This window comes from Arctopsyche grandis, chromosome 1 (genome assembly GCF_051622035.1).
Source record: "Arctopsyche grandis isolate Sample6627 chromosome 1, ASM5162203v2, whole genome shotgun sequence".
Taxonomy (NCBI): domain Eukaryota; kingdom Metazoa; phylum Arthropoda; class Insecta; order Trichoptera; family Hydropsychidae; genus Arctopsyche; species Arctopsyche grandis.
Window position 1 is genome coordinate 9,423,367 of NC_135355.1, and position 19,841 is coordinate 9,443,207.

Consider the following 19,841-nt stretch of genomic DNA (forward strand, 5'->3'; position numbering starts at 1 on the left):
ATTATTTATTATTTATCACAAATACTACAGAGTGATTTCTTTTGACCTTTTATTTCTTTAACCATATTTTTAAAAAGCTCGCAAGCGTACAGTAATTGTTTTAATAAATATATACGGAAAACGAATATAAAATTTACATTATGTGTATATGTATGTATGTAGTTACTCGGAGAAACCTTCAAAAGAGTGTTTGCGACAACGTAATTACATCCTTCAACGGATCAACCCTCCCACTTCAACAACTGGAAATAACTTCCAATTTCATTTCCACCCCTTATAAACTAATAGTCTTCACTCAGTAGACAGTACAAAAAAAGGTTGAGAAGAAAACTTGAATATGAATCGGAAGCAACTCATACTCTCATTTATCCGATTATAACCGCAATCTTTCACACTCAGACCTCGAATCGAAAAATGTTGAAATCTGCAATCACATCCGAATACGTATGAACATATACGAAATTTGCGTGTGCGGACGTTTTACGACACAAAATAATTTGAAGGCTTGAACATTTAAATGGCGTCATTTATCCAACGCAGGAAGCTATTTGAATAATCGGGGAATCCTTGCCGCCGGTCTACCCGGTTTAAATTGTTTCCATTAAGGACATGTGCGGGGAAAATTTTTATTAATGTCGCTCCATTTGTACGGGGGACATTGCCGAACAAACTTTTTCGCTTACCTCTCAACCTCTCTCTCTCTTTCTCTCTTCCCTTTCGGCATTCATTACTTTATCTATATATTTTTAATATTTTTTGAATTTACGAACATACGTGTACTAGCCTCCATACTCAATTTAATATACATATGTTAAATATGCATATCTAATATGCGCCAAAGTCAAGTAAATGACAACGTTTTTGAATGAATTTATTACAAACCGTGTAAAAAATAAATATTTATATGAATCATGTTTTTTGGATTATATCGAATTTAAAAAATAAATTATATTATGTATGGATATAGGTATGTGTATGTATGTATGTATAATACGTTTACGACTTCTGCGGTACACTTTGGTTGGTGGTATAACCTGGCGAAATAAGCCACTTAACAAATCGACGACAATCTACCGGCGACAGATGATATCAATCGTGCGAGACAAGCTCGAGTTTTGTTTTAATCCGATTTCAGTTTCGTAAGTAGGGATTCTGAAAACAGATAAGCGTTGAAATTCCCGTCGATTTTGCGTTCGAAGCTTTAAAAAATGGTTGTTTAACATCTGGAATTATCTATAAAAATGATTCGCTTCTTATTCTGCAATGTTAATTTTAATATTAATATTACGAATCTATTCGACCAAAAAACCTAAATTTCAGAGTGGTAAAATATAATTGATATTAACCATAACCGTCCTCTTTTCATAAAACGTACCCTATTTCTGGACACTATCTAAATCGTTTTAAGATTATTAATAGTGAGGGTGCCAAAATATTCTCTCCAATTTCATTATACATTATATATATATATATATATATATATATATATATATATATATATATATATATATATATATATATATGTATGTATGTATGTATGTACATATGATTGTAATCGATTCATTGAAGTCCAATGGCGGCTTCCTGGGACGAAACAATAAAGGCCCAATTCCTCAAAAAGAATAAAAAATAAAAGTTCACCGCATTTGCTATATGTACATGTGTATGTATGTATGTAGTCCCGACGCATACTTATGGCGAGCAATAATCACATTCTCGCACACCAGATTCCCGCTCGCGGCCAACATAAGGAATTAATCACCCAACGATAATGATCTTACACGCTGATTATTCGCATTGATTTTGCGCTAACTTCGCCCTTGTATCCCTTTCAACCAGGGGCGAAACTCCCTTGTGTACTTCGAGTTCGAAAGATGGGATCGTTTTTAGTCGGGAGCGGATTAAGCAGGTTTTAATTGTGGCGTGTTTTTTGACTGCGTTCCGTGGCAAAAATTGTTTTTAATGCAGCACATCGAGACGATTATCGCTGCTCGATATCCAGGATCACTACTCTGTTTATTAGATAAAAATCAAATTTGTATGTATTTATATTCAATTTTAATTTTTACTTCTACGTACGTAGTAACAATAAACGAAGTTTTGTGATCGTGCGAAAATTCGAACTCGAGATTTTGACTGATTCGAACTCAGAATCGATCACTGATCATGTTTTCATGATCTAGAAAAAATGTGTGTGTGTGATAGTTTGTGTCTGTGTATTTTGGAGATTTTTTGAATACCGTTAGTCCTATCGAACTGAAACTTATGTAAAATACTAAAATGCTTATCGATACGACTTATTTTTAAGTTGACCAGAAATCGTACCTCTCTTTATTGGTATCCTTTTTATTTTTTGGATCCAATTTTCTCCCAAACCACTCAACGAATCAGAACGTGTACGGGAAACAGGAATATGTACATACGAAAATGCTTTCATAGCACGTGAACGTGTATTTATGTAAGTATGTTCAATTATCGAATTTTCTTTTTTAAACTTTTTATGTTTCTCAAATATATAGATAAAGTCATGGGTTGTCACATCCGATTTTTTTAATATTAATTTGCTACTTAACTTATAGATTTATATCTACCTTTAACAAATAAAAGTGTAAATCAAAAATTAATTCATATATCTACATACATATATCCAGAGTATTGAGCTTTCTTTCTTAAAATATTTTGATCGTTTAATTATGATTATTTTTATCGCTTGTGTGGTCAATATAAAAAACATCGTTTAACTATCGAGACATGGACTAAATCCTTATCGGAGACTTCTCTAACTGCTCCACCAGTTTCAAAGGAAAGCTCGAGTTAACGCAGGATCGGGGTTAAGCATATACATTGTAGGGGTTAAGTGTACCTTAATGACCGGAGCCTGTAGTCTTATTGTTACGACGACGAGCTTCCGCCGAGAGCTTTCGGATCAGTTTTTTCTCTCCTTTTTCGTCCACCGCAATCCAGAACAAAGCCTCTCCTTTAGATAAAGGCTTTTGCACGCAATTAACACGCTGAATAAAAACTAAACGATCCGACCGGGACCGATACAAAACGAAACAAAGACCCTTAATGATACACACACGTACGAGACGGAATGTTATATTGCATTTCTATTGTTTCGTTAGATCATACGTAAGTTAAGAAATGTGGCGATAGTAAGTATGTATGTACATATGCATCTATACTTGCGAATTGTACGTACATATATACCATCTGTACATATGTACATAAAAACGTCAATCTATCAGCCCTTCTATATTGGGCGGAAATAAACCACTTTGTTTACAAACCATCCCGCGAATTTATTCTTAGAGTTTGAACAGATGAGATTCGCAGAACGGTAATATTTTGATTTCCTCCGTTTTATCCGGAAAATTCAATAGCTTAACGATTGATTGACATTTTGTCATTTAACGGAAAAATAAATTAAGTATACGTACCGTACCCTGATTCAAATATACTATATAAAAATAATTTAATATGATTATTCAAATAGATGCTTATGTATGTATGTACGTATGTATTATAATAATTTATTTTAAAATCAATATGTTTGTTTTTTTCAAAATTAATACTAAAATCTAGGTTTGTATGTACATACATATAAAGTTCCAGGGCCGGGGTAAAGTTCCAGGGGCTGGAAAACTCGAGGAGGCCCGTATCGCGACATCCAACTGACTGATATTGATATTTTTTGTTATTCTATATAAAAATACGTGTATACACTTTTTTACATTCTCTCGGACACCATTTCAGCACTTCTCTTGCTGGCATTTTGGATTTAAAAACGGCATTCTTATTTCATACGTCTTTTTATTTCCTCTTCCTTGCTACCGGACATATCCATGTTTTATCATGTAATGAAATGCTATCAGGCATGTAAAACAGGACACGTTCACGATCACGTGCAAAAACTATTGCACATTAGTTTAGTTTTATCTACGTTTATTTTTAAAAAATGTTATATTATACATAGAAATAGAAAATTAGCAAGCACTCTTTGACTTCAAAAGTTCTAGGCGCATGTCTGCAATCTGAACTCCACCCACATATTTCAGAGAACCAATAAAAGCATTTTAAAAGGAAATAACTTTTATTTGAGCGAAACAAATAAGAGAGAAGCTCCTTATTATGTTACCGAAAGCGGCAAATCGCGGCTGTTGAAATGCGAGAGGAAATTGAAAAATCTTCCTTCATTGTCCCCAATGAAACAGCCATTTTGGTAAAAGCAAATAAAATGCGTTCTTATCGGGTGATTTTGAATGAAATTTATTACTAATTATTTAACATAGTTATTTTGATTTGATTTAAAAATAATAATATCACTGTTGATTTTTGCATTGCGTGTGCCACACGCCGTAAAAAAATTATATGATCAGTTGTCTCATGTTCGGATGGTGATTATTTGCTGAGGTGGAGCTACAACAATGAAATACCACATTAAATTATAGTATTTAAAAATGAACGATTAAAACAAAATTTTCAAGTACTAAATGATTTGGCTAAATTTATTGATTTATCTTTGTTTTTTTTTTATTATTCAATTACCATGATTTTATTAGGCTTTTGGTGTTGCTGGTGTAGTTGGGACAGATCCACCCAAAGCCATCAAAGGGGCGAACAAATCTGTAAGAGGTTTGGTGATAGCATCAAATTGTGGGGCACCCTAAAAAAACAAAATCATAAATTTAATTAATATAATATATGTAATATGTATTGGTCGTTCTTGGTAAGATTCCACTATATTTGTGCACGTTATTTTTTCCAGTTTTTGTTCGTCGTAATTGAAAGCGGTCTAAGTTTGCTTCGTTAATTGGTCAAATATTGACACTGGGTCTCTTCGGCTGTGTCTGAAGACCGGCACAATTGGACAATAATTCAACACTGGTACACCTAGGCAAACAATGCTACGACAGGTGGAGTTCGTTGCTTAATTTACGGTTCACCGAAACGAGCGTCTAGCTCCAATGACAATCGGAAAAGGTCAAGAATTCCAAAATGTACCAAATTACCACGAAGACGATGTGTAAATATTGAAAAAATTGAATAAACATTATGTATTATATAATACTAGCTCTCTTTTATTATTAAATAAAATGAGTACTAAAAGAGTCACAATCCTCATTAGTTCAAAACAGGGAAAAGCCAAAGCTTATGATGAAATTTGGTACTAACAAATTACATATATTGCATCATATCGACAATAAATATTTGCTTATTCTGCCAAGGTACTATACCTATATAAACTGATCAGTTTTTCGTTTCATATTATATTATAACATGATTTTAATTCTTACTACCAAAATTGTATTGATTTCCATACATTATAATTATAAATATTAATAAAAAAATGATAATTATATTAAAAAAAACTAAATTAATTCTTACTTGAACGAATGCAATGCAGACGAGGACGAACAAGAGAATGAGGAATTTCATTTTGACGGGTTTGGCTCTGCTCAAAGAAACTTCTCTCAGCAAAATTGAAACTTCAACAGTAGTGACACGTTGATTCAGTTTTCCTTTTATACGCTGCAAATGAAACGAGAATAAACAACTAAAAGTTTAAAATTCACTATTTATTCAAGTGTTTTTGCCGATCAATAAAAATCCACATTTGTTTTGTATTCGTTTCATAATCGAATATCGGTTTTTCAAAAGTCTACATATACATATATGTAGATTGTTTGAAAATCTCATAAAATTGTTTGAAAATCTCAATTTATATTTAATTAAATTATTGTTTTCAAGAGTAATGTCATGTTTCATATTAAATGTTATCACTTTGAAAATAATTGTTGAGTAAATATTACAAAATGTTAAAATTTTATCTTCTTCTTCACGTGCCATGTCCTACCAGAACCTCGGCAACTATGTAGATTTCCCATTCGTACTTTGTCAACGGCTGCTCGGAATAGTGGTGCTGAGGCCGTACCACTGCCGAAGATTCTTTAGCCAAGATGTTTTCCGCCTGCCCCGACTGCGTTGGTCTACGATTTTCCCCTGGATTATTAGTCGCAGGAGATCGTATTTCTCGTTCCGCATCACATGTCCAAAGTACTCCAATTTACGCCTTTTCACACTTTTGAGCACTTCGTCATGCTTTCCCATCAGGGCGAGCACCTCGGCATTGGTACGACGCGCCATCCATGAGATTCTCAGCATCTTTCTGTATGTCCACATCTCAAAAGCCTGTAGTTTTTTGCAAATGGCATCTGTCAGGGTCCATGCTTCTGTCCCATACAGAAGGATGCTGAAAACGTAGCATCATAGAAGTCTAAGACGTAGTGCTATACTGAGATCACGTGTGGTTTGGACATTTTTCAATTTCAAGAATGCAGCTCTTGCTTGCTCCACTCTAACGCGAATTTCCTGTTTAGTTTCACCCAGATAGCACCCAAGATATCTAAAACTATCCACTCTTTCCACCATGTTGTTATTGATTTGTATATGAGAGTTGACCGTATTGTGCGTCGACTTGCTTCATATCAACCATTTGGTTTTTGTTTCTTTATATTCAGTGTCAACCCCGCTCTAGAGCTATGCACAACAACTGCGTCCAGTGTTGCCTGCAAGTCGTTGAAGTTAGTGGTCAGTAGTACATTAGAATCCGCGTACCGAAGTTATTGATGACTCTGCCATTTATTGTAATTCCGGAATCCATGTCATCCAAGGCTTCAGCAATAATATTTTCGGATTATAAATTAAACAGTAGCGGTGAGATTACACATCCTTGACGAACTCCCTTCAATATTCTTACGCTCTCTGTTGTGTCACGTTCGACGTATACTACGGCCGTCTGATTCCAGTAGAGATTACCAATTAGCCGAATATCTCTTTTGTCTAGCCCTATATGTGATAGTATTTGAATTAATGTATTATGTCGCACATTATCAAATGCCTTTTCGTAGTCTATGAAACAGACATACACGTCGACGTTTATATCCAGACATCGCTGCGTTAGCACATGTATACTAAATAATGCTTCTCTTGTACCGAAACCATTTTAAAAACCGAATTGAGTGTTACCCATTCTTTCCTCGCATTTAGTGTAGATCCTTGCATGTATAATTTTCAGAAAAACTGATTTTTCTGTGATGACCGCATGATTTAGGCTTTGGTTTTTTCGGTATCGTCACAAAAACAGATTTTAACCAGTCTGATGGTATGATACCTGTTCTATAGATAGCGTTGAATAAATCCAATAAAACAGAGACTGCTCTTTCATCAGTCAATAACTTAGCATTTCTATTTGTACTCCATCCGATTTTTATTTGTCAAAAAATATTAAAATGATAAAAGTACATATTTACATTTAGTGATATATAAACATATCTGGAAGCAGGAGAATTTTTTTTCTTAAAAATCTGAGGAATTGGTTCAGACAAGGTACATAAAGTGTATAGCACACGAGGAAGTAAATTTGCTCATATGTATCATATGTATCTTAATATACATAAGTCCATATATTAAAATGAATAATAAGCTGAATATCTAGGCATAAAGTTCAAATTAAGCCTTGTAACATTATTCTATTTATTATTTTATTTTTAAATTGCCATAACTTAAAAATACATGTTGTCATTGACCCAAGCCTATGCATTTTATAGACTAGGCAAAATTAATTTTTGTCTTTTGATGATGTTTGTTAGATCGATATCCCAGATCTAATAAATAACCAACTAACGTATTTATAAGATTAATCTTACTTACATATTAAAATTTATAATCAGCTTTTACCGACTTTTGAAAAAACGTTACTCAATAATTGAGTGGCATTTATCACTCGAGGCGTCATCCTCAAACATTTGTGTATACAATCCATACGCCATTGTATTTCAAATTTTGATATTAGCAATTTGATTAATTGCATTATTGATGAACAATATTCTACTTTTTGTGAATCATATATTTCATATGCAATGTTGTTACCTAAAGTTATACATATGTAAATTTTCGCAAGCGATTTGTTATTATGTTTTCGCTATATTAAATTAGCTCAGGGTCATTGATCTTTATAAGCCACAGTCCAAGACCGATTTCGCCGAAATTTTACGGCTTAATTTTTGTATGAATTTACCTTTTTTTTGACACCAAAATAAAAATTCAATGTTCAAACAATCGATAAGTGCGGAGCAACGAGCGTCTTTTCCTAACGGTCTCTATGCAAACAAATACTATGAAAACACAAGCCGGTTTACAATAGAAATAACTTTATCGGAAAAACAGACATACTGTGGCTCAAAACATGTGTGATAATTCAACAATAAAAATTTTTTTCATAAAAAAGGCAAAGTTCAAAAAAAAATTCAACTTTAGGTCATCATCATATTAGATGTATTATGTGCATTTATAAGAATTGTAAATAGGTTTTTGAGCTCTTTTTCCTATTATGCTGTATATTAGAATAATATAATACTATGATTACTAACAAAATTAAATTAAAATTGTAAAATAGAAAATGATCAGTAGATCAGTAGCTATTAAAATAGATATAAGATGTATTGTGAACATAATTGAGTAATGATAAAAAGCATTTAAAATTAAAAATATCGAAGTTCAAAATTCCTAAATTTATTACATCTATGCTAATATGACAATGAAAAATTATTTTTAATTTTCTTTTCAAGTTTTAGTATAGTATGTAAATAATGTCAACTAGCAGCTTATATTATTATATATGGATCCATTTAAATTGAAGTATTTTATATCGATAAATTTCGATAAATTTACATGTGGTGTTGATTATGGACAAGAAAGATTACTCTTCGATAACTTTACTACCTTCATATAACTAAAAACGTCTAAAAGAAAATGCTATGTGTAATTCTTAATAATTATTTAATAAATTATTAATATTAAATTAAATTTAAAATAATTATTTTATTAAAAACTTTAATAAATAAAAAAATTAAATTTTATTAAATTATTTATATTTAAATAAATTATATAATATTTATTTTTTTAATTTTTATTTTACTTACTATTTTTCTATTAAATTATTATATTTTTTTTTTAAATACTAAACTTTAAAATTAAATATATTTTTTTAATTAACTAATCTTATTTTATATTCAAATATTTTATACTTAAATATATGTATGTATGAACCGGTATAATTGAATGTGACAAAGTCCACTTATCTTCATTTCGAGACATACATATCTCTCAAAACATTAAATATAATGTTTTGCGTTTAACAATATTTAAAAATACTGGTGGCCTGTAATAAGTTTATTCTGCTTTTCAGAGATTTTGTAGATGTCGAATTAAAAGAAGTGATAACAATTTGTGAATTAAGTCAAACAGAAATTGTGTTTTTGAAACTGAAAATTGGACTTCTGTCACTTTGAAATATAACGATTCATATATTTGATTCCATATTAAATTTACCATTTTCTTGCATAAAACATATATACATTTTGACGAAAACTTCCATATATATATGTTTATCATGAATTTGCAGTGTTTTGTATAAATACTTTAAATTTAATTTAGAATTTTAAAAATTGCAATAAGTCAGTCTTAATATGAAAGTATGTAAATCAATTTTTCATAACTCAACACAGCTAACTGTCTCAATTGTAATTTTTTTTTATTTTATTTTCTAATTGTGTATTTGTGTGTTGTCAATTCAATGTATAATTTTATAAAGGAATCGATAGGTCGAATATTAAATGCTATACATAATTTTTGATTGAAAATTTGCCTGAAAATCTAAAATTTTCAGTGCCTACATACATACATACATATAATATTTTTTATAATTGTGCGATACCAAACGTGCTATATAAACACACAATAACTACATGCACAGTTTGACAAATCATACGTGTGTACTTATTAATGTTTGTAAAGTATGACTATATGACAAAAAGAGCATCAAAAGTATGGTGTGAAGCACGAGTTGAAGGCGTGTACGGGGGCATGAACCGTACAAATATTTGTAATGCCATCAAACTGTTACTGAAGCCATTGTGACAGCAGGTGGAGTACCACACTACTAACCCATCGACAAACAGAATGGTGAAATTGAAGCGAGAAGCCAATTTTACCGAAATTTAACAATTTATGTAAATTTGTACTTCTCCATAATTTCAATTCTATTTCATTTAAAAACCAAGGGTCGACTTTTTAAGCATTAATGTAAATCCATAAGTGCAGACCTTTGTACATATATATTATGTACACATACATATGTTTATATGTATGTATGTATGTATGTTGAATACATGGAAAATGTTTTCGATCACGTTAATTTTCAATTTGAGTTTTTTATTTTATTTTACAAATAAAAGCGGCTTTTATGTATGTACGTCAGATCAAAGCATTAATATCGCTTAGCATGTGCCAATACGCAAAAAATAATTAAAATCGTTCCCGTATTTCGTTGAAGTGTTTGTTCTACTGCAAAATAAACATGAAAATTAATAGTATTTCCAAGCGAGTTTTAAAATCGTCTATGAAAACACTTGCATTAAACCGAGCAGACTACTTGATTGAATCTTAAGACTATACGGCAGTGTTTAAAGTTTTTTATTGAAATTAAAATTTTGAACCAATCAAGGATGTGCAATATGGGGCGAAATCACACAGCATGTGGCACGTGGGTTTTTTTAGATAGTTTTAAATGTATAGAAAAAATCTGACGTTCACGACACGCGTCATCTCAAAACAACACTCAAGATATATTTCGTTGAAATTGTATGGTAGTATTTATCCTTGCTTGACAGTGATCTATACCAAAACGACCGTTTGGACCATTTTCGGTAAAATTGTATCCTTGCTTGACAGTGATCGAAAACGGTGTATCCCATATTTGAAATAATCCCATATTACATTTCTATTGATTACTGTCAAGCGAGGATAAATACTAGCATACAATTTCAACGAAATAGGTCAAGAGTGTCGTTTTAAAAACTATTAAAAAAAAATCCCACGTGCCACATGCACCGCTATGTGATTTCGCCAGTATACATGTATGTACATACATATGTAGATTGCAATTTTGAACCACATCTCGGGTTCATATCGATGAACATCATCTCCAGCACGCACGTACGCATCAAAAGCTTTCTAAAAGCACAAATTCTTACAAATCTAACGGCTGATTTAAACGAGAAAGTACTGAAATTTCCTCAGGTGCTTTTCAAATAGTTTACAGGTACGTTATATTAAGTGGATTCTCAACCATGGTGACGAATGGTCTTCGGATAAATTATTTGAACACAATTACTTAAGTACAAATTTTAGATAAGATCCGTCATTTTCTTTTTCTGTTGGTCGGGATAGATTTATACCTACTTTTGTAATTAGGCTTGCACTCACATTTAACGACTATGGTCCGTCCGTCCGTAATAAGCATTATTTGCTGTTTGTAACTTTTCGGCTCCTTTGAAAGTATTTTGAAATAAAATAAACATCCCCGCTGACAGCTAAATAACGTCTTGCTTACAGAAAATATGATTTAGGAAAAGTAATTTTTATACAAAAATAGTCTTAATGGACAGGCAAAGCAAGCACTAATTATTAATTGCAGTTATTCCTTTTAAAAGATGCGAGTCAAAATTAATTTCTTGATTCGGCCTTTATTTGTCGAAAAAAAAGGTGGACGCCCAAAATATAAACTACGCCCAAAATAAGCCCACTTGACGAACACTGTACTGTATAATACCATTTAATTTGATTGCTGTACTGTATAATACCAATTAATTTGATTGCTGTACTGTATAATACCATTTAATTTGTGCTAGACAAATTTACTAAACTAAATAATTTAATACGCAAATAAATTCCAAAATACATACAAATTAACTACCTACTACACATATGCCTACTCCACAGTTACAGTATTTTTTCAGATATCCACACATGAACACCAAACACTTGTTCAAATGTTTTTTGATGAGCTTGTCCATTACATAATATTCTTTATTTTAAAATTCCAAGATTAGCCGGAACATCGCTTTTCTATTTTCCGCATAATAATACCATATATCAAGAGAAGGTATACATACATATGTACATATACATTCAATTCTCATATAAATTATATTACAAAAAATGCTATCAAATCATTGGATTTCCTAATAAGAAACTCTATCATTTAAATATATACATAGTACAGTAAAAATGGTATATACTACTATAGTAAGAAATCAATTAGAATACAACTCTACCATTTTGTCACCGTATTCTTTAAAAAATATTAATTTAATAGTCTGTCCAAATAAAGTTCATAAAATTTGTTAAATTTAATTTTTTTAAAACATATAACCATCATGTCAGCAGTAATATCATTTATAAAAAAATATATTTATCAAAATTGTGCGACGAAGAATAATTAATGATACTTTATGTTTATTTGGTATTCTTAATGACATCATCGACTGCTCTGAATTGGTGAACTTAATCAGATTCCATGTACATAAGTACCGGGCAGATCAATTAGATGTAACCATCTTCTTCATATGCCTAGGTTTAGCACCAATTATTCATCGAACTCAGCCATGTCAAGATTGCACAGACTGGGTAATGAGATGGATATGTTTGATTTATTTAATGTCAGTAGATGTGCATAAGTTAAAATGCGATTTATCGAAATATTGAATTTTCTTTTTTTGTCTTTCTTTATATTTTTCTAAATTTTGTTATTAACAGTATTGTATTTTTACAAAACAAATATATGTAAATGGATCCTCTGCCATTACGATAGAGATAAAATATCGTTTAAGACGCGTTGGAAGTTTGCAAATTTGAAATCTGGGTGACGTCTATGTATTCTTTATTTTTATACATAGATGGCGGTAATAAAATAAAATTATTGGTATTTTTATTCCAAATAATAATTTATACATATATTTTAATATTATATATAAAACTAAAAAAGAGGTTTGTTTTTAAAAAACTTTTTTTTACCAACCTCTTCTTAGTTCGGAATCGATTTTGTCGTGTGACGAAGTTTCGGTTCTTATTTCTTTTCTTTGTGTAAAATGGTCATTTTTGACCGTTATAAATAAATATTTATGTATCAGCCATAATTCGTCTTTTTTTAACAAACCTCTTTTACGTTTCACTTACGATTACAACTCAAAAGTTTGCCTCTTATCCGATCGTTTTCATACTTTGCCATATTGCTCATCTTGGTCATCAATATAATTTACTTTTCTATAAACATCAAATCCTTTTAAGTACAAATTCTAACATTAGAGTCTCAATATGAAAGGATTGAATACTGAACATATTTCTGAAAATTTGGATTGAAAATTGTATTGTTATCGAAAATATTTCAGAATTAAATAATTAAGTGTATATGTATGTATGTATGTATTGTACCCACATACATATTAGAAAAATATTCATATATGTAAGTATTCAAAGTATTGTTTCCGAATAATTTTCCGGCTGCACGACGAAACCCGCTTCCCGACGGGACGCTGTGTTTGTCTCTCTAATTTAACGTCAGTATCCCGCCGAAAGCTCATTCTTTAAAAGCTCACGTGACCTCTCGCACAATTTGTATTGTGCCTGACCCTCTACGAGATTCGAAAATTGCACAAGCTCTCCGAGGAAACGATAAATAAACGTATAAAAAGGGAACGAAAGTCTGCGCGTTGTTTATGTCGCGCGTCACAACTGGCAAATTGAGCCTGCCAATTCGGCGTTGCCGCGCGATTATGTTAATTTATGGCAGGCGACAATGCGCAACAGATTTGCAATAAAATAATTTGACTGCTAACACGCTATCGTCGACTTCTATCACATTACATCAGAACACGGGTCGATTCTCTCCCTCGAACGTGTTCGTCGTGAAAATGCTGTATGTGTATAATATTATGTTTGCTCTTTTCGCGGCATTCACGGAAATGGCTAAATGAAAATTAATTTACAAAATTGAAGTTCGGTTCGTGCTAATATTGGAGTGATTATCTAGTAATTTGACAGTTGTCACATTCTAGTTCGAGCAAGTATTAAATGCATTCTTCACATCAATTTCAAATTTAGCTGCTAGTTATTCATACTATGCACGTAAATTTGTTATTCCGAGAAAATTGATATCGTGATTTTATTCAGTAAATTTGTGATTTTATTCAGTCATTTGAGAGTTACGAGTCAAATCCAATATTTGTAATATGTTTATGTATCGATGCATGCATATTATTCACACATTTACTTAAGATTTAAAAAAAAAACGAGATAAAAATTAGTATCCCAAACTTTGATAGTCGAAAAATCGGTATAATACATACATAGCAGAGGCGTGCCGTTATTGGACGAAAATGACTAGGCTAGTCCTCTAAAATCTTTAAGCTAGCTAGTCTCCTAAAAATATCAACAACTCAATTCAATGCATTCGAGTCGATGTGCTTATTGACATTGTTCACTTAGATTAGTGAAGTTTGGAAACCGGAATCGGCTCTACCTGAGGTAATAGTAATGGTAGTGGCTTGCTATGGTGTGGTCCGCCGCGTCGTTTGCTTGCACGGCCTCGCCGTCTCAATTCTGTTCTCTTCATGGTACTGGGGAATTATTATGTATGGGCGTGACGTCAGAGACAAAACACTTTTTTTTTATTTACTCGTCTCTTCAAGCATTTGTGGAATTTTCACTAAAAATAATCTGATTTGTGTCAATCAAACATCATTCTAATTTTTTTTTGTTAAAATAATACATTACACGGAACTTCTGAATACAAATATGGCAAAGGGACTCGGCTCACGAAACGATTTCCTCGGCGCAATTCAGTGAGAAGCGTACGGAAACAAATAACAAGGCTTTGAAATGTTGTATTTTTGAGCGATTGCTCGACAAATCATTCATCAGATTGACTTTTGAAGACAAACAAATATCAGCAATTTTCATAAAGCCAAAACAGGCCACGAACAGACTCAATCATAATATTTGTCTTCAATATCCAAATGTAGAATCAACATACAAATGTACAAAAACAAAAAATCAATTGAGAATGAATATTATAAAACACAACGCCGAAGTTAGCTCCAATAGAGATATCTAATATGAAAAGGCTGATTGACGTGTGTTGTTCATTAAATATTTTTAGAGGGCACAACGAGAGTATAGATTTCACTAAATAATATAAATTAATTTTATCTTCTTTGTTGCCTGAATTTAAAAATATGTTTTTATTTTTTTTTCCATGCCTATTTTTTCTACCCCTATTTTAAAAGTCACGACGTGCCACTGATACATTTGTAAATATCGATTAATCTAAATGTTAATTTATCATTAACACCAATTAAAGAAAATCACATATCCCTGCTAAGTGAAAATTTTTCATTATCGTTCTTCTAACCATGTCGTTTCGAACCATTTTTCGATGACTTTTTCTTTCAACACTATGTTTAGCAGAAAAATTATTTTCTTTTGTATCACTATAGTCACCACCTTCGTCATAATTATTATCAAACTGCTTCCATTTTTATCTAATTCTTTTGGATTTACATATGTTTGTATTATATTATATTGTATAAGTTTTACATTCATTATTCTTCATATTAAATTTCAATGGAAAACTTTCTTTATTCAAAAGCTCTCCATCTCAATTTTATTTACCTGATGTTTTATGTCAAAATGTACGCAATTATTTGTGTTTGTCAGTTAGTCACAACGTGGTTCGCTGATTAAGCAGTTATTTGCCGATTGAGGGGTCGTAAATTTAAATCCTAACCGAAATCCAAAAAAATATAAAACCCAGATCAACCATTTTCTTTTCTTTTTTTTGGTTTTATCCGCTTATAATTTTCAATAAGATTCCACACAAAATTGGTACCACCGAACTATTTTCTTTTCCCAATTTTCATTAGTTTCGCTTCAGAAACAACTTCACTTTGAACACGGGAACAGAGTGGCTTAAAATGATGTAGTATGTAGTTCGCCTCGCTCAAATACATTTGCCTGCTAAATTATTGAATGGTCACAAAAATTGAAACGTCTGTTTTTTTAACAGATATTCTATTTAATTGAAAGTTTAAATATTGATAACTATGCCCATTGCCGGATAAAAATGTGCCATGAACGGCCATCAGGCTAACAACTTGCATGATTACAAGACGGCAAAGAAAAATAGTTTTAATAACAGTCTCGGCGTGTGAGTATCACACGGAGCTCGGTTCGGACTCGCTTATTTATTGGGGGCCGGCTGGGGGGTCCGGAGGGCCCCTAGTGGGGGCCCCTGAGATGAATGGCGGTCGAGACGCCTCTTATAAATAACAAAACCAACCGAAATATTTCAATAATAATCAATGAATTATTATAACGAACGACCCATTGTAAATATTCACATTTCGCGCGATGTGAAACAATTCGAATGATGACGTAGTAAATAATATGCGACTGTAATATGTATGTGTAATTTAAATACAGTGTACTCTCGATTATCCGGGTGCGGATTATCCGGTTTGCGGATTATCCATACTTGAAAAATTTATATATATATTTTTTTAATTAATTAAATTTTGTTCTTATATGATAATGAGACGCACCGATTGATTGCGATCGTCAACATGCGTGTTATTTGAAACAAATGATGTCACACAGAAAAGTTTTTCGTTCCCTTTTTAAATGTATTTCACTATTGCGTCAATTCTTTCAGTCGCTTTTGATCGTCGAAGAAGTAACAAGTGCGTGTATTCAGAGAAGATTTTTTCGAACATACGTATGTTTGATTATTATCAATTATAATACTTTACATACCTGTTCGAAATATAGTTAAACAAAAAATAAGTTAGAGGCGTTCGCGAGAGATTTTGATAGTTCTGCAGGTCCTTCGAAACGAAAAAGTATGAAAATGTCAAGATACGAAGATTTGGTTGCAACTATACTCATATGTGTATGTAGTTAAATAAAAAATGAGCAGAAGGAATACCAATTAGCGGTCAAATGTGTATGGAAACAGCCAAGTTTTTCCATGAAAAATTAGGATTAGTAGACAACTTCAATGCTTCGTCTGGCTGGTTGACTAGATTTTTTTATATTTTGGCAAATGTAGTACTAACTATAGGTACTAACGGCCACACATCTGCTTAAGTATTAAAAATATGAAACAAAAATTTGTGTTGTTAATATGATATTATACTCGAAACCAAATCAAAATTTCATGATCCGGATTATCCGTGTTTTTCAATTATCCGAGCCCTCGGATAATTGAAAAACACGGATAATCGAGAGTATACTGTATTTTTTCATTTATGACTACTCATACTTATATAGAGCGTAGCTGCTTCAACAAACATCATGCTTATAATATGTACCGTGTACAATATATGTATGTATGTCGTGAAGGCGTATTCTATGTCACAATTAGTATAATATAATACCAATAAAGGGGAGCCTGTTTTCTTTCTTCAATTAAAGCCTCTAAATTTTACTCAATATTTTTGATATTATTATTGATCACTCATATACATACATAGTTCCAATATATGTACATATGTATTTTAAAACTTTCATGGTAGACTGTTAGAAAATGCGTTTTCATTGGATAAAAACATTTTCAATGACATGTCTTCAACAATTTACTTTCGAACTGAATGTCTTGCCGCGTGCTGAAGAAAATAAACAGTAAGTAATGATTAGTTACGAAGGATAAATATTTATAATTACTTTATCTGTGTAAATATGTATGTACGTAGTAAGATAAATGTAAATTTAATAATTTCTTTATAAAAATCATGAATTTGAATGAAATTATAAATAAAATCGTGAAATTACACGTATTTTAATGTGTTATGGAGAAAAACCGAATACATATGTCCTCCGTCTCAAATTTTTTATTAAATTGATTTTGTTTGTGTATGAAATACATACACATACACTATGGATGTACTTAGTTTTTATTTATACCTATATTATTACCAATAATTCAACGAATTGGGTTACATGTCAATTTTTAGTGATTTTTTAAATTCCTTTAATTTTTTATGTATTGAAAATCGCTATTATTTTTACTACTAACAATTTTATACGTTCAATTTTTAATCGGATTCATGTCACAAAATAAATTATAAAAAGCCGATAAATTTTTATCCGACTCCACAGACCTGGTGGAGTCGGATCAAAATGAGGGATTAATATAATATGTATTTATCAGAAATCTCGTTAAAAACACATAAAGGAAAGTAATATTCTATTGCATGATCATACGCGATAATTACATTTGACCGGATGTACATATGTACATACATATACTAACACCTCATGTTATTGTACATACATACATATGTGTGTATGTATCCTTTCATGTTAATAAAAGATTAACCTTTTATTATCTTCCCAGGTAAAATTTATTTTTATGTATTTTTAAAAAGTTGACTTATCTCGTTGCAGTCGGCAAAACGGTAATTGCAATTTCGCAAGAACCAAGGTCGACCAATTTACAGGTGAGAGAGACTTGAGTGTTTATACAGCGCGTTTGTATGCACTTAAACAAACAAAATAAATTATAACTAACTAACACGTCCGACTGAGCAAAGTTTTCACCGCGGACTAGAATCGTTCAGTTGTTTGTACACGTGTGGATATTTTGAAAAGACAGGTGACAATGTCGTATTTCGTGTTGGCTTTGTCTTGTCGCGTTATTTTTGGGGTAAACAATATTACTTGTGTGTTTATGCATCGGTGAAAAAAAAAAACAAATTTAATGAATTCCAAATTTACGATTGTGCTCTTGAAATTTTTCACGTTCAAATTCATCCTAGAAGTACAAGTATATGTATATTTGTATGTACGATATATTTTAATGCAAAGACGTGCGCTCGCGTTCCCAATCCTACCCACCCCTGGCCTCTCACGTGTGGCTATTGTAAATCGCTTCGACGCAGTGGAGTCACGACCCCTGCACTTGTGAATAATTGGTCATTTACCATCCGTGGATCGACCAGTATTTACCATAATAGTCTTTTGGTGTCTTTCTTCAAAATGGTACTGTGTACTTATATAATATTATTTGCTTCCCTGGCGTATTTCGAAAAATCGAAAAGATTGCAATTTCAAAATAGTTCATGGATTTAATTTTAATTAATTCTACATCTTTAATTGGAAAGGTTAAGCTTACGTACATACATATATGTAAAAAAAGTATATAGATTCACTTGTGCCCTTATATTTTTTATTCAAGCTAGATACTCAAATAGCTCTAATCTCTTAAAAGAACCTCAAAAAAGATTGGCATAAATCTGACTTTGATTCGATATGATAAATAATATATCTAAAAGTAGTTTAGACTGATTTTCAACAATTCTGATTGCATTATTACCAGTATTATCTTCTACACAACTCGATACCGAAGCTGGATATTTTCCTTTACGTATTCAGTTCATGTTTCGATATACGCGTCGAGTATAAAATATGAGATCAAATTATCCAGCCACCCAACTGATGGCAAATATGACAATTTGCGTCAAATCTGCTACGTTATAATATACCAGATCAGGTTTTTCTAGTGTCGTTGCGCTTCTTTCAAAACTGGATCCCATTCTTTACTTGCAGTTAATACAAGGCAACTCACGAGAACACTTTTGAATGGATTTATGTATTTTTTTAAAAACCACACACTATGAATATGTACATACAATATCAGTGCTGTGACCATACGTCGTTTATTTAAGACGACAGTCTTTTATTTCACTGTTCTGTCCTTTAGATTTATTTATTTTTTAAAATTGCCCTTTTGTTCTTTATTTTTTTGTAAAGTCGACTATCGCTGTTTCACTGGAACTACGACGATGCTACCGGTGAACCTTAAAAAATCGGTTCTATTTTTTGTCATAAAAATGTTAGAGAGATCTAGATCGACAAATAAAAATATCGAAGAATGACAAACC

At 31.7% G+C, this 19,841-nt stretch overlaps 1 long non-coding RNA gene across 2 annotated transcripts; it reads right to left on the reverse strand.

The window, feature by feature from the left end:
* Positions 1-2,506: 2,506 nt before the first annotated feature.
* LOC143915486 (uncharacterized) lies at positions 2,507-17,547 on the reverse strand. 2 transcript variants are annotated; one of them, XR_013260915.1, is made up of 4 exons: positions 17,337-17,547; positions 5,389-5,532; positions 4,549-4,666; positions 2,507-4,419 (listed from the first exon to the last, which is right to left on the reverse strand). It is a non-coding gene; the product is annotated as an uncharacterized LOC143915486 (long non-coding RNA). The 2 variants fall into 2 exon arrangements; XR_013260914.1 differs by lacking the exon at positions 17,337-17,547 and having other exon boundaries at positions 5,389-8,093.
* Positions 17,548-19,841: the final 2,294 nt, after the last annotated feature.